Source organism: Lissotriton vulgaris, chromosome 3_1 (assembly GCF_964263255.1).
Source record: "Lissotriton vulgaris chromosome 3_1, aLisVul1.2, whole genome shotgun sequence".
In the NCBI taxonomy this organism is placed as follows: domain Eukaryota; kingdom Metazoa; phylum Chordata; class Amphibia; order Caudata; family Salamandridae; genus Lissotriton; species Lissotriton vulgaris.
In genome coordinates, this window is record NC_141689.1 from 1,253,195,013 (window position 1) to 1,253,205,542 (window position 10,530).

Genomic DNA, 10,530 nt, shown 5'->3' on the forward strand with positions numbered 1-10,530 from the left:
GCCCCGATTAGCGCAAATGAAACAGGGAGAGAGTGCGGAGAATCTGGCACCCTGATTCATATCCTATGGCATTGTGTGGTGATACAAAATTACTGGATTAAGATTCATGATGTGTTGAGAGAGGTCTTGGGGCGGAGATATGGCCAGAGCCCGAAGGTGCTTGTTGAATGTGTTGGAGCCTACGGATCTGAATGAGTATTAGAAGCAGTGGGTCACTCTGGCATATATGGTGGTCAAGTGGAACATTGCCCGGCTTGGGGGGGCTAGCCAACCGCTCCGGATTACTCAGTGGTCAGAAGACCTTGACTGGTGCATGTTCAGGGAAAAGATGGTGTTCGTAGCCAGGGGATGCCCGAGGAAATAGGAGAAGGTGTGGGGAGCGTGGAATACTCACCGGGGAGAAATTTGTGAACCTCCATTGACGGGTTTGAGATTGGAAGCACAGGAATCCCCGTGACCCTCATGCTGTACGATGTTATTTTATATTCTGTATCTGGCCGGGATGATCTGTGTGTAATAAGAACAAATGTATCACCTGATGTTTTTATTGTTTTCCCTTTTTGTATTGTCTTTGTTCATTAATAAAAAGAGTTAAAAAAACATTCAACAAAGGTTATAAAGTATTTTAAAACTACAAAATAAATGTTTTATTTTTAGACATTTAAAAAAATTTTTTTTTTTTTAAACCAATTGTGATGAGGAGGCATTGTCCTATGTAGATGATATTTATCTGACGGACGATGAATTATTGGATCACTTGTGTAGGGTGAACAACATAATTCTAGCATTTGCTGCTGAAAGCTACAAATTTCATTTAAGAAAAATCAAAAGTTGCCCAGCCCAATGTTCTATTTTTAGGATATGAGCTCTCAAGTGAAGAGAAAAGCCTAGAAGCTAATTTTTTCAAAAATGTGCGCTGCTCCAACCTCTACAAACTCTGAAGAACTTACAATCTATTTTAGGATTCCTACATTTTGCAAGAACATACATTTTGGATTATGCAGAAAAAGGTAAACCTTTCTACAATTTTATTAGACCTGATTTTTCAGTCCGCCATTGGACACAGGAACACACAGAAATTCTCTGTTCCATACAAGATGACATGATAGCTTCCAAACACTTATACACACGTGTAAACACCACAAACTTGGTGATCCGTGTAATAGTGGGTCAATCAGGACACAAAAACCGAACCTTCAATGAATGCGAAACGGTACCCATTGCTACAAATCACATTTGTATACAAATGCAGAGATGCATTTTGCATCCACAAAAAAAATACTGACAGCAGTACAATCTTCTGTAGTGAGAGAAAGAGCACTAGCGCAAGGGAAAAGCATAATTGTCTTGACTCCAGTACCAACCTTAGAGGCTGTTACAAAAGCAAGTGTTCCAAACACAAAAGCATTACATCCATGATGGATACCATGGGCGAATTCTCGCACTGCAACAGGTGTAGACTACAAATTTGATTCCACATTGAAAACACAAGCAATTCTGCAGTATGAACAAGAATATCCTCTCCCGAATTAAATAAGCCTCTAGATCAGTATGAATACATCATCTACGTGGATGGATCTGCTCAGCTGGCCGTAGGAAGTAAACAGCAATACAGTGCGGCATGTGCAATAGTGAAGGGACGTATGCGGGACTGCAAGTTCCGTCCTAGAAATATGCAGATGCAGTCTCTCAGAGATTACATGGCACAGCTGGCAGAACTAAAAGCCCGATACAGGCATTAAAAAATACGGATCGAGAATAACCCACACTTATTGTGTGCGATTCATGTTCCTGTGTCCACTCATACAATATATCTTCACTATTGGGGCCAGAATGGATTTAGAGATTCCAAAGGTTGCACAATAAAGCACAGAATGCTTTGAGAACAAGTGGCAGAGCTGAAGAAACGCCTGCCATGGGCTCATGTAATTCACATAGTGAGTCATCATTCTGTTGGAGTGCACATTGAAGGGAATTCACTGGCTTATAAAGCTGGCAAGGTGTCAGTGCGAACTTCTGCCATTGCTGCAGTCACTCATTCTAGTACAAGGATAGAGGGACAGATAATGACAACTGTGAATGCTACTCACAACAATAACTCAGTCTTGCCAAAAGGTTTTCCACTCAAGTACTCCTACAAGTTAGAGTCGTAAAACATACTGTATGCTCAAATTCCAGTAGTGGGGGATAGAGTAATACCAGATATGGATCGCAGATTAGGTTTAATTCTAGCTGCACACAAGGGTCTGGGTTCAGCACACGCAGATATTACTGCAACGTTTCTCTATTGAAACATTGTTATTTGTGGCCAGGTCTTACGAAGCAGACCATGGGCTTTGTCCTTAAGTGCGACTTCTGTCAACAGATGAAGAGTTTCACTGTAGTACGTCCACCACAGACACCACTACTGATATCAGACAGACCTCTGGCATGTATCTATTTGGACGACAACAGCCCCTTACAATCTGATGGGATTTACAAGCATATCTTGGTGGCTGTGGATTCATGTTCTAGATTCCTGTGGGGTTGGCCCCAGCGCCTGACTGATGCTCGAACTGTTATAAAGGATTTGCGAGTCTTTATAGGGACATATGCAATTGGCATATTACATCGTCGCTGTGGGTGTTTCGCGGGACGAGGGCTGTGGATGGGCGCCGGCTGTTTTACTAGGAACGGCCTGCTGGAACACAGTGCCCACACCCTCCTCCCTTGGACTAAGAGGACCACCTGTCCACTACTATTATTACAAACTACTCAGTAGAAGGTTAAAGACAGACACAAATTAAGGTGGCAAGGACGTTTTCACTGCTCAGGAACCCTGTAAAGCACTGCCCTCATCGTCCACTAGCATGCTTACAGTTCAATCCTGTTAATTCGGCATTGGAATGAAATAATACACATTCCGGCTTGCACATCAGGATTACAGTGTCCGGGAAGGCGCCCCTTGGACCCCGGTTACCTCCCACATTCTCTCCACAAGCGACGTACCACAAACTTAAAGCCCTGAAGAAGTCCCAGTTTGGGACGAAACGCGTCGGCTGTATGTTTCACTGCAAACTGAAAATAAAGATTAACAGAAGACTATCAACATCTCTTTGAGAAATATTTCTTCATTGTGCTTAAATACCATTTGCACTTATTGTCTTGCTTTTTGTGGTGCACCTTTGCGGTTGTTTTATTGGCATATTACATTCTGACCGTGGCCCTGCGTTTAGCTCACGGACTTACAAAGTAGCCATAGGAAGTTTGGGTATGTTCTTGCGGTACTCATCTCCGTATCATCCTGAGTGAAATTCGAGTGTGGAGAGGAAAAACTGGGACTTTAAACAAATCCTTAATAGCAAGGTTATTAGGCTCAGTGGCAGTTGGGTTAATCATCTATATGGTGTCCATAGGGCAATATATATGTGCCAAGATGTTCCCTAGGACGCTGTACTCCATATGAGGTTCTATTTGGAACTAGAATGTGGGTACCCGACCTCGACTGTGGCAGCACAGTTGCAGATGAAAAAGCACTTGACATTAATGATCGTTTGGCTGTTTTACAGGAACCTCGTGAATTGAAAGAATTACAAAGCAATGTCCATGTAAAACGCACCGCCACTGGGGAAGTGAAAGCTGTTCCGGCAAGACCTGCCTGGGTCCTGAATATCAGGGACCTGGTCAGAGACAGAACAAAATGAATTTGGGTCATCTTACAGAGCACCTGTACCTATCCTGGCTGTCGAAGGAACAAGAACAGTACTTCTTATGCCCCTTGCCGGCAAGAAAGCAAATAGAATTGTCTCCATTGATCTGATCAAACCACACTATGTGGCTGATACTGAATAGCAGGCTGCGTGGGTTCCTGGGTAGCCGCCGATCTCCTCTCGCTACCATACAGGAAGTTCAGACAGAAATACAAATAACGTTTGAAGATTCTACTCTACGAAGTAATGGATTTACCAGCAATGGAATGGAACTCATGCCTGTTAAAATGGAACAAGTTAATTCTGAGATCAAAAACCTTCAATTATTTGTCTCTTCACAACCTAAGTTTTTTTTTTTTTATATATATCTCTCATTTGTTAAGACGTTCATCCAATGGTTATTGCCAAAATACAAATACAAATAAATAAAGACAAAAACACACAACAAAACAGTAATATAGTTTGTGAATTATTTTAAAGATCCTTTTTCTTTTTTTACATTTCTAAATATAAATCAGTTGACCAACAATATTTAATCTTCTAAGGATTGACGTGTGAAATTCCAAAAAACAAAGTTAGTAATCTAAATCCAGGAGGTCCAAATGTCTTATTGTTGTGGACCCTTGATCCAAAGTTTATGTAAGAAGCCCGATGGTTTATTTACAAGGAAAACATGGCATTGTCTTTAATTCGGCCTTATTTCCTTTTTCTGACACCAAATTAACAAGAAGCAAAGGAAGCCCAATTGATTTTTTGGCTTCAACAATCAATGATGCTCCTGGGAAATCTATCCATTCAGTTTCCAAATCAAAATCAGGTGCCGAAATTAATAATAACTGTCGACGCGTTTCGGCCTTTCAATTATTTTAAGGCCTCATCAGGACAAAGGGCAACAAAATATATTTAAATAATCCGAATGCTATTATCCAAATAACAGAAAGCATAGGGATAAGGTTTACACGCTGAGAAACAGGAGACTCTGGCTCGCCTCGTAGATAGGAGTTGGGGTCTGATACCCTGCGGTTGCCGGTGATTCAATCACTGGCTCCTATGAAATCTGGGCAAGTACTGGTGTGCCATATATAGGAAGTTCGTCCTGACTTGTGTGATACGTGGGAACCATTTTTTCCACATTGGCCAACCTTATCCCTATGCTTTCTGTTATTTGGATAATAACATTCGGATTATTTAAAAAAAAACTTAGGTTGTGAAGAGACAAATAATTGACCATTTTTGTTCTCAGAATTAACTTTTTTGTAGTAAATACCTTGGCATCACCTTTTTTGTAATTTATTGTTTTCACCCAGATGCCTTTTGGTTTACCGGGTACCCCCTGTTATTAAGAATGTTAAAATGGAACAGCAACAAAACACAAATGAAACACAGATCTCAATTTGGCCAAATACCGACATCTATGTGAATCTGTCTCAAAACAAGTGCTCTATCTCGAAATGAGTCATCTGGCAGTTCTAGAAAACCAGCTGAGCTCCCGAAAATAGATCGAACTGCATCTGGCTGCTTCATCGATTTTTATACTTTTTCTCTGGATCCAAGTGAACCCAAGTCACCACCAGCTCCTGTTTCCCACACACAAATTCGTGATTTCTACCTATGGCTGAAAAAGATTTACTTTGTATCTCCCAGAACGCTCCAGAGTACAACATGTGAACTTGGTCCTGAAACCACATACATCATCTCATCGGAAACAAAGAGACGTGTCCTTAGTGAACATTACAGCAGTTCTGGGTCCGGAACGAATAGTTTGGGATAGGGTTGAATATGATATATATGGTCCAACTGAACTTCAGTAGATAAGATATCACACTTGTTTACATTTCTTTCAAATGATATCATCGACCTCCAGTACTGTCTCTGATGGTTGGGACGTTCAAACAGTAAATACTATGCTGTCTGATTTAGAACAATCTGCTGAATTTTCCGATAATGAAATGTATGATGATACATCTGATTTTGACACTATGTACTATTACCAACACTATGGTCATCATTTCTTGCAAAAAGCAAGAAACCAGGGTAATGTTTTCACTTACCCTCATTGTGAACACTGCTCAACTTCACCGAAAGGTAGTTCACAAACGTTTGCATAGAAGTTTGCCTTCTTTTCCGGGTTTAACACTTCAGACCCAACCTCTTTATTATTATTATAAGTTTGCACCTACACCTGCAAAGAAAAACATGAAACAGATATACTCTGCTTCTTTATTTCCCAGCTGTCTTTACAGGGTTTCGACTATTGGAGGGACACCATAGAAACAAAATCTGTCTGGGGGACTAAAGATTGGCAGGTTCAGGGTACTGAGGTCTTATTTAGAGCATGCCTCATTCCACAGCAAATTATCTTCCTGAATGGCACTGTTCAACAGACTTCCTGTCTTGGGGTAGCCAAGATCAAGTAGTTGAACCCACCTCGGATTCCCTCACCTACACACTTTGAGAGGTGGGAAAATTACACAAAACACAGTGAGGATACATTGAATGACATTCTACATGATGGTTCGTACAATACTCAGACCCCAATTGGATAGGATGGTTGGTTTGGCCTATTTTTTTATACTGATGAAGTGAGATAGGTATCTTGCTTCTTGAAGGGCTGAGAGGGTTGGTTTGGCCTATCAACACAAATAGGTGTCATTCGAGATTTAGGGACACTACGGAAGGGGTTAGTACCCATAGGCTTGACTAATGCTACGAACAACTAGAACATTCGGGGGGAGTGACATCCTACAGTGTTTGGAAGTTATGACTAGATTGGTTGAGAACCTCAACACTTGTCCTTACTCTCAGATGACATGGATCTTAGGGATCTTTTATTAAGTCTTCATAAAAATAGAGGGTATGTAGTTCCTTATGCGGGTCTTGAGCAAGGTGAGAGAGCCAAAGAAACTATTACTACGGGGGTAGTCCAAACAATGTACCAAAAGGGAGGGTAATTCTTCCCTTTGGAACTAGGGCCCTCACACATCCAGACAGCTAGGTGTCATGCTTCATCATTGGGCCTGCTCCTCGTTGGGTCGGTGCTGCAATACCCGATGGGCACCCAATGAGGGGCTCTTTGGCGGAGATCTTTTGTTCCATGCCGTATGGTGTCGTGGGGGTGAGGGACCTAATAGGTGCAGATGTGGTGAATAAGTGCGTGCGGTGATTAAAACAGGTAAGGGAATCCAATAAGAGACCTTTATTCTGGTAGGTTCCCTGTCTGATTAAAATTAGGATAGAGTGGCGAATATGTGACAGTGATAAATCAGGATATTTACGCTCTACTCGTAATTATACAGGTCAACATGTTTCTTGCCTCGCTCGTCAGGAGGATCGTATGGCAATTCTTCAGGACCAAATGAAATGCATCTACACACCGTGGTGAGGTGGGAACACCTACCTCCCAAATATGAAACTGAGGGAAAAGTGCCCACAGAGGTGGAGGACGACCTGTGGAAGAGAGTTAATTCATACTGAAACACAAATTTGTCTATATCTATGTAGACGTAGTAACAATAACGTCTCTCTCAACACTAAAAATATTTGATATTAATAATAATGTAAATGTAAATGTAAATGTGTAGGCATTTATATAGCGCACTGCTACCCGTAGGCGTCCTGGCGCTTTGACCGCTGCGAAACCCTTCCTGGCTTCCCTGAGAGATGGTCCCTTAATGGGTATCTCCAGGGTGAGACCAGGCATCCCCAGCGGTCTGGGGGGCCGTTAGTGAAGATGAGGCAAGCTAGTGCCCAGAGTTGCCGAGTGTGATCGCTGATCAGAGTGGGCACCGAGGCGAGAGAATTATCGAGTCCGCTGACCCTGGTCCAGAAACCTGCCGCGCCGGGAATCGCACCCTGGTCCCGGGCCGTCCTCTGCTCTCGGGTCTGCCGCCTCTAACCAGTGAGCCACACTACTTCACATAATGACCCTTGATATGAGTAATCGTGCTTCACATTGTCGCACTACTCAAGTGCTGATGTTTACTGGAAGGTTTACAAAAAGCTCATGGTAAAAAGTCTAAAAACAGGACTCACAATAGTCATAAGATAATGGAAACAGTGGTAGATGGACTCAACTATTATTGCAAAAATCATGCCTCAGCAGTTGCTGGTGAGTTTTGGGAATTCTATCATGTAGTGACCTATGGGAACAGAATGGTTGAAGGAATCTCCAATTAATTGCAAAGACATTCAGAGTGAGGTAAAACCCTGTAGTTAAAGACAGCCTGTTGGTAGACGGCGGGGAGGGCAGTGTATTAAGAGAAGCGCACATCATCCCTCGGAGAGTTAGACAATGGCCCCCATACGAGCCGGAACACCGGGGAGCCACCACAACACCCGTCAGCTCATCGCTATGAACAATCTCTATGTAGGGTCCAAACCTAGAGGGTACAGGAGGATCGTCTCTCCATGCTCACGGCTCGCTCCATGGATGGCCAACTCTTTTATTAGGTCCCCAGAAATCACGCCAGAAGCACTTCTTATACGCTATTTATAACAATGTATGGAAAATCTCTCAACAGAAGGCTGCAGAGAGATTGGGGGAAATTGACAGGGTTAACCTAGAAAGGATCTGGCAGTGGTCACAATGGTATGACCCAACTGACGTGCAGGATTTATTCACTGGACAACATTGTGTCTGCTGCAATAGATATAACAGAAAAGGATCTGTCTATTCTTCAACATGGCAATCGCAGTTGCAATCCATTCTATTATATAGCTGGACGCTACGCTGATTGTGCTCTGGTCACATGCCCTGGCGGTATATCAACAGTAACTCTCTGTTTTCTGCATACAAACTGACAGAAAGACAGACAACTATGGCACAAAGAGATGCAAAATATACAATGAGGCACATTGAAAAATTGGACCAATTACCTTTTACCGGAGAATGGTTAATCCATGGCCACATTACAGTACCAGTCACGACATTCCAATTTCAATACTGTCTACAGTATCACCAGGAAGGCAAATACGAAGCAAAGAAAGAGAGCTACATTCATAAATCTTGGGAACTGCAATACAGATTTAGATGCAGGAATGAGGACACTGACGTTTTTCTCAGCTGTTCAGACTGAGAGTTCTTTAGGCGGGTCTCTAATTTGTCAGGATATTATGCTTAACGGAGCATGTAATGCCTCGGTTGCAAACCTATTGTGTTCATTGAAAGGATACATGTTTTATGGAAGTATTGTTTACACAGTCAGGGAAGCGCCGCTATTGCCTTCACTGAATGTTTTCTTTATACGGTTTGATTCTCTGAGCAGACGGAAAGCCATCCTTTAACCGAAAGATGTGGACTTAACCTTAGCCCAAGAGACTTTTGATTTTCAGGTTACAAGGTCCTTAGCTGAGATATAGGCACTAGTCCGAATGAACTTCCAGCTCCATTTTGGAGAAATGGAATATCGTATCTTGAACATTTTCGATGCAAGTGGGATAGTGTACCTATTTAAGAGAATAGGTTCTGGACTATTAAGCACCTTTCAGACGATCTTTGGAGTTATTCCATCATTTATACACACCATATTAGGAAGCATTTTTGGAAGGCTTCCGCTGGGCCTACTCCTTGTTGTAGGTATCCTGGTTTTAATTTTCCTGCTATGTAATGGACGTCCCACCCTCCAAAGAGATGGAAAGAACACTCCTGGTGCATCGTTGCCATGAACGTATGGTGCTTCATCTGGGCACACCTTGGCCTCTGGAGGTAAGCGAGCATTGGTTCTTATTGGTCAGATCAGTCTGGGTTGACTGTATCTTGCCTGTGCTCTGCGGATACGAACACATGTTGGACACGTCGTCTGCGAAGGCAAGCAACAGTGATGTGGCCTCAGTCTCCTCCTAATCGCCCCTCGTCTCCTGATAAAGACAGTATAGTATTTATTTTATTTGTACATGATTAATTGAAATCTTTACAAAACAGTAAAACATTGTTAAAAGTTGGTAAAAGATCATTATACGAGATTTCCTCAATTTTACAAGTTTGGTTAATATCAGTTTGTAATTGTCAATAAAATGTTTCACTGGCCATCAAACGCTCTTGTGTCTTTTTTCTGCTAAGCCAAATTTTTTTTACGACATGACAGTTTAATTTTTTTTCAGTGGGATTAAAACACAGTTAAACAGCCTGCCTGCATGTCCGGACGCCATGTAATTTAACCCCTTCGAGGCTAATGACGAGCTGGGCTCGTCATGGCGCTTACCTGTCGTGCGCGGATGACAAGGCCAGCTCGTCATCAGCCCCACCCTCGGGAGAAGCGCTGGCGCTCCCCCCGAGGGTCTGCGATCTTCGTTGTGCTGCTGGGGGCGGCAGCGGAAGAGCTTCCGCTGCACCCCCCGCCCCCCCCCCGTGGGAATCCCTGATGACGTCAGCGCGCACAGCGCGCGCTGACATCATCAGGGATTCCCTGCGCTCGGGAAGCCATTTGCTTCCTGAGCGCCGTGCAGCAAGGTAGGTTTTTCGAACTCCGGCGGGGGTTTGGGGCAGCGAAGAGGCATCAGGGGAGAGGAAAGAGATTTTCCTTTCCCCTGATGTCTCTTTGCAGGGCATTTCTGCCTCACGATCGCGCACAGCGTCGCGATTGTGCGGCGGAAATGCCCCCACTAGCACCAGGGATTGTTTATTTAGCTTTTCGGAAGCGACCCCTTGGGCAAGGGTCGCTTCCAGGTGGGCAACAATATAATTTTCGATTTTCTGCCCCCCCTGGGGGCAAATCGGCCCGTTTTTTCGGCCGTTTTGCCCCCAGGGGGGGCAGAAATTTCCCACTAGCACCAGGGTTGTTTTGTTAAGCCAAGATGGCGGCGATTGTTTTTGTTTACGTTTTTCTGTCCCCCCCTGGGGGCA